Source organism: Myxocyprinus asiaticus, chromosome 38, assembly GCF_019703515.2.
Source record: "Myxocyprinus asiaticus isolate MX2 ecotype Aquarium Trade chromosome 38, UBuf_Myxa_2, whole genome shotgun sequence".
NCBI lineage: Eukaryota > Metazoa > Chordata > Actinopteri > Cypriniformes > Catostomidae > Myxocyprinus > Myxocyprinus asiaticus.
The window spans coordinates 15,079,119-15,085,840 of record NC_059381.1 but is presented as its reverse complement, the minus strand read 5'-3'; the positions used below and the strand labels follow the sequence as shown (position 1 = coordinate 15,085,840).

The 6,722-nt window shown below is 37.3% G+C and overlaps 1 pseudogene; it reads right to left on the bottom strand.

The window, feature by feature from the left end:
* Positions 1-2: 2 nt before the first annotated feature.
* Positions 3-4,962, bottom strand: LOC127428543 (coiled-coil domain-containing protein 74A-like; annotated as a pseudogene).
* Positions 4,963-6,722: the final 1,760 nt, after the last annotated feature.

The window sequence follows — 6,722 nt, the reverse complement described above, 5'->3', positions numbered from 1 at the left end:
CTTCAGTGCAGAGTACTCTGTAGACGTTGTCTCTGCACAGCCTGAATTCTCCTGTGTCTTTCTGCTATGTTGTTGTTCAAGGTCTGTTTGAGGGCAGGGAGAATCACCTTTTTGGCTTTACACATCTGTGACACAGGTCTGTTCCAACAGTAACAGAGGAATGGTTGATATCTCCATAACTGACCTTGGCATGTAGGTTACATATATACGTATATAAAGTGCCTATAGAAAAATCATCATACCCCTTTGGAATGGTCACTTTTTTTTTTGTCTTACAGCCTGAAATCAAAACCCATAATTTTTAAATAATTTTTTCCAGCTTTATTTTCAAATTGTTCTTTACAATTAACGGAAAAGGAAAAAGTTCCAAAAATTTAAAGATGAAAAACAGGTTGAAAAGTGATCATACCCCTGGATTTAATAGTTCATAGAGCTACCTTTTGCTTTATGACAGCCATCAGTCTCTTTAGATATGTCTGTACTAGCTTCGCACACCTAGATTGGGGAATATTTGCACATTCTTCCTTGCAGAAATGTTCAAGTTCAGTCAAATTTTCAGGGTGAGTGGCGATGGACTACTCTCTTCAAGTCCATCCACAGGGTTTCTATTGGATTTTGGTCAGGGCTCTGACTCGGCCACTCAAGGACTTTAATCTTCCTATCCTTAAGCCACTACGTTGTTTTTTTTTGGCAGTGTGTTTAGGGTCATTGTCGTGCTGAAAGGTGAACCACCTTCCCATTTTCGGTTGTTGATCAGAGGGTTACAGATTTTCCTGTAGAATTTGGGTGCACATGGCAGCATACATTTTCCTTTCAATCCTGACCAATAGCTCAGTCCCTGCTGAAGAGAAACACCCCTACAACATAATGTTGCCACCTCCATGCTTCTCAGTAGGTATGGTATGTTCTGGGTGGTGTGCCAAGTTTGGTTTTCTCCAAATACAGCACCTAGAGTTCAGTCCAAAAAGTAACATTTTTGTCTCATCTGAATGTAAAACCTTTTGCCACATGGCATCAGGATCCTTCAAGTGTTTTTTGCAAAGTGCAAATGAGACTTTAGTGTGGCAGTTTATGTTTTATAAGAGGCTTCTTAACACCCTGCCGTACAGACCTGCTTTGTGTAAAGCTTGGGAGATTGTTGTCACATGCACAGGCTGATCAATCTCGGCCATAAAAGCTTGCAAATCCTTTAAAGTTGCCTTTGGCCTCTTGATAGCTTCCCTGACAGTATCCCCCTGGCACAGTCACCCAGTTTGGAGGGATGACCTGATCTAGAGAAGGTTTTGGTGGTGCCATGAGCTTTCCACTTCTTTATAATGCTCTGAATGTTACTCGGAGTGATAGAAACCTTTGAAATCTTTTATTTTGCCCTTCTCCTAACCTGTGCCTTTCCACAATTTTATCCTGGATCCCTTTTGAAAGGACCTTTCCAACCATGGTGATTTTGTGAACTCATTACTAGTAATGGAATTCCCATAGAACAGCCGGTTTTATTCTGAAGTTATCAAACCCAGTACAATTGATGTCAGCTGGGGGTCAATTAGCCAGGTATGTGATCTGAAAGGTGATTGGTTGCACCTGAGCAAGTTTGTAATGTTTACTCTTATAGGGGGCTGATCACTTATCCAAACCAGGTATAATACTAATTTATTTTTAACAATTGTTCAGAATTATTTTGCATGTTATTTTCACTTTGATGTTGAAGGTTATTTCAATGGTGTAATATGCCAAATGATAATAATTTTGACATGGTATGATGACTTTCTATATAACTATATTATATTGTTTATATATGTGTGTATATGTATATCAAAAACCTGTCAAGAAAATGTTCCACTCAATATTTCAATCCAAAATTAAATTACATATAAATGTATATTTCATATATTACTAATGTGAAGCCTATGTTTTAGGGCCTTTACATTCTTTTGCGTTGTGACAATATTTTCATGGCAAATATGAAAATTTTCATTACTGTAATTAGGCATTTGTACATCATGGTAGTATATGTTTTTAATTAAAAAAATATTGTATACATGACAATAAAGGAATAGTTCACCCAAAAATGTGTATAACTTTATTTCTTCAGCAGAACACAAACCAAGATTTTTAGAAGAATTTCTCGTCTCTTTTGGTCCATACAATGCAAGTGAATGGGTGCCAAAATTTTGAAGCTCAAAAAAAAAAAAAAAATCACAAAGGTCAGCATAAAAGTAATCCATATGACTCCAGTGGTTAAATCAATGTCTTAAGAATTTGAAAGGTGTGGGTGAGAAACAGATCAATATTTAAGTCATTTTTTTTTTTTTTTTTTACTATAAATTCTCTCTGCCAAACCAATCTCCACTTTAACTTTCACATTCTTCTTCTTGTGTTTTTGGTGATTCACATTCTTCATTCATATGCCCCCTACTGGGCTGGGAGAAGAATTTCTAGCAAAAATTGACTTGTTTCTCACCCACACCTATCATATCACTTCTGAAGATATAGATTTAACCATTGAAGTTTTATGAATTACTTTTATGCTGCCTATATGTGCTTTTTGGAGCATCAACATTTTGGCACCCATTCACTTGCATTGTATAGACATACAGAGCTAAAATGTTCTAAAAAATCTTAATTTGTGTTCTGCAGAAGAAAGTCATACACATCTGGGATGGCATCAGTGTGAGTAAATAATGAGAGAATTTATTTTTGGGTGAACTGTTCCTTTAACATGCATCTTAAGATTCACCCATAGGAGGACAAGGAAATGAAATGTAGCAATAATAATAATAATACAAAAATAAATAAAACAATCAAATAGAAATTACCTTTCACCATCAGCAAGATAAGCCTTGCTCAAAATGTAGTTCTCACCAGTGATTTTCTTGCTGAAAACAATGTCTTTTAGAACAGCCTTCACTCGAAGGATCTGAGATGCAAATTAAAATACATTTTAATAGCATTCTTGTATATTGTTAAATATTTAGAAAAGTACTGTATGAGCTCACCTCCTGAGACTGCAGGCTATTAGCATTGTACAGCTGGCGTATGATGATCTCACACTCCTGTAAAGTGGGTGGTCGGGGAGCTGAGATGGAGTGCACTGGGTCATTAGAGGCTGTAGAGAAGTGATGAACCCTGCTTTGGCTTGCAAAGGAACATCTATCCTGTCTGCTGTGGGCATCCCTGGAGAATTTGATGTTTCACTGCACTTTAAATGACTGTTGGAAGTATTAGAAGCATGTTGCATTTTTAACTGCCAAAGTTAAAAATATATACAGTGTATGTATGTGTATATATAAATATATATATATATATATATATACACTATATTGCCAAAAGTATTCGCTCACCCATCCAAATAATTGAATTCAGGTGTTCCAATCACTTCCATGGCCACAGGTGTATAAAATGAAGCACCTAGGCATGCAGACTGCTTCTACAAACATTTGTGAAAGAATTGGCTGCTCTCAGGAGCTCAGTGAATTCCAGCGTGGTACTGTGATAGGATGCCACCTGTGCAACAAGTCCAGTTGTGAAATTTCCTCGCTACTAAATATTCCACAGTCAACTGTCAGTGGTATTATAACAAAGTGGAAGCGATTGGGAATGACAGCAACTCAGCCACGAAGTGGTAGGCCACGTAAAATGACAGAGCGGGGTCAGCGGATGCTGAGGCGCATAGTGCACAGAGGTCGCCAACTTTCTGCAGAGTCAATCGCTACAGACCTCCAAAGTTCATGTGGCCTTCAGATTAGCTCAAGAACAGTGCATAGAGAGCTTCATGGAATGGGTTTCCATGGCCAAGCAGCTGCATCCAAGAAATACATCACCAAGTGCAATGCAAAGTGTCGGATGCAGTGGTGTAAAGCACGCCGCCACTGGACTCTAGAGCAGTGGAGACGCGTTCTCTGGAGTGATGAATCACGCTTCTCCATCTGGCAATCTGATGGACGAGTCTGGGTTTGGCGGTTGCCAGGAGAACGGTACTTGTCTGACTGCATTGTGCCAACTGTGAAGTTTGGTGGAGGGGGATTATGGTGTGGGGTTGTTTTTCAGGAGCTGGGCTTGGCCCCTTAGTTCCAGTGAAAGGAACTCTGAATGCTTCAGCATACCAAGAGATTTTGGACAATTCCATGCTCCCAACTTTGTGGGAACAGTTTGGGGATGGCCCCTTCCTGTTCCAACATGACTGCGCACCAGTGCACAAAGCAAGGTCCATAAAGACATGGATGAGCGAGTTTGGTGTGGAAGAACTTGACTGGCCTGCACAGAGTCCTGACCTCAACCCGATAGAGCACCTTTGGGATGAATTAGAGCGAAGACTGTGAGCCAGGCCTTCTCGTCCAACATCAGTGTCTGACCTCACAAATGCGCTTCTGGAAGAATGGTCAAAAATTCCCATAAACACACTCCTAAACCTTGTGGAAAGCCTTCCCAGAAGAGTTGAAGCTGTTATAGCTGCAAAGGGTGGGCCGACATTATATTAAACCCTATGGATTAAGAATGGGATGTCACTTAAGTTCATATGCGTCTAAAGGCAGATGAGTGAATACTTTTGGCAATATAGTGTATATATATATATATATATATATATATATATATATATATATATATACTTGTACCAACCTGAGTTCTGTGTCTTGTAGTAGACATTTCTTCTCCAGTGTCTACTCCAGATAGTTCCTTCTGTCTATTTGGGACTTGTGGCTCTCTGTTTGACACATCTGTATTCTGTGGCTGGACAATGCAAAGCATAAGTTTGAATTAAACATGTACTAGGATGATGAGACTATACCTATAGTTTTGATGAAGAAAACATGAAGCTGAACACAATTATGACTCAACCTTTAGATGCTTGACTTTGGATGCTCCATGATCAATTTGAACTGCAACTCTGTAAACACACTATCGAGAAGAAAAAATGTGTGTCAAAATGTCATGTTTGTCTAAGGTAGGGGAGATTAGGGGTGGTTGTTAGACATTTTACACCAGTGACTATTTCTCAGGTTTGATTTATTTGTAAAGTCAATTAATATAATTAATTGAATAGACACATCATATTAGTCTTGACTAAAAAATAAAATAAAAAAAAAAACCTATTGAAGACTGTTATTGCCCAGAAAAAAAAAAAAGCTTCAGTTCATTTAACATGGTGACCTTTTGTGACAAGATAGGGCATGCTGTCACACTATATGGGTTATGTTGCTGTTTTTGGCACTGATTGAAAAACAGAATACTATCTAAAGTTAAAAAGTAATCTTCCAAAACATATTTGTTTTATTATTTATTGGGTTTTCAGCTAAATTTAAACTGTAAACAATTTAGAACAACAATTGTAAAACAATATCAAACACAAAACAATACATAAAAGAAACGGTAACATACAAAAATATGAAACCATTGTCTTGGTTAACAAAAATTGTAATGTATGAATTCACTGTATAAATTCAAATTTACAAAACATGTGACAACATGACGCTTGTTGTGTTCCATCTGTTGTTTACCCAAAGCTGTTACACAATTATGATGCTATTGGAATATGTAGACAATAGAAATCACACATACACACAGATATATATATATACATACATGCGATTATCTAATCAGCCAATCGTGTGGCAGCAGTGCAGTGCAGATACGGGTCAGGAGCTTCAGTTAATGTTCGTATCAACCATCAGAATAGGGAAAAAATGTGATCTCAGTGATTTGGACTGTGGCATGATTGTTGGTGCCAGAAGGACTGGTTTGAGTATTTCTGTAACTGCTGATCTCCTGGGATTTTCACACACAACAGTCTCTAGAATTTACTCCGAATGGTGCCAAAAACAAAAATCATCCAGTGAGTGGCAGTTCTGCGGACGGAAATGCTTAGCTGATGAGAGAGGTCAACAGAGAATGGCCAGACTGGTTAGAACTGACAAATTCTATGGTAACTCAGATAACCACTCTGTACAATTGTGGTGAGAAGAATAGCATCTCAGAATGCTATTCTTAGGCAGGTGGTTTTAATGTTGTGGCTGATCCGTGTATACATTATTGACTCAGTTACCGAACTTGGTTACTGAAAAATCGATCATAAGACATTACAATAACACTTTACATTAAGGTTCCATTCGTTAACATTAGTTAATGCATTAGGTATCATTAACTAATAATGAGCAATATATTTTTACAGCATATATTAGTTAATAAAAATACAATTGTTCATTATTTCATGTTAGTTCATAGTGCATTAATGTTAACATATACACATGTATTACTATATGATAACATTAACCAAGATTAATAAATGCTGTAAAAGTATTGTTCACTGTCAAATGGAACCTTATTGTAAGGTGTTACCTATTGTAATCACTTGATTAAAAAAAAATCTCCTTTTCACAGTCACAAAGAAAACACCTTTTGCCTGTTGTAAATTGATACTATCCCACCCACAATGGTTATACTGTATATGCCAGTCTTTAATTTTCCTAATTCAGCAACACTCGGTCACCAGACAACCAGAGTATCACCTCTGATACACCAGTCAACAGGTTCCACATCCTCATTAACACATATATAAATGCAAGCAGAGATTTATAATTGCAGCATAGGAATCATATGATTTTCATTACCTTAACATGTTTTCAGTAAAAATACATAAAACTACAAGTAGTTATGGAAGTAATATCCAATATCCTATTTGACATTACCTCAAGATTTGACAGATATCCATGTTTGTATAATAATGCAAA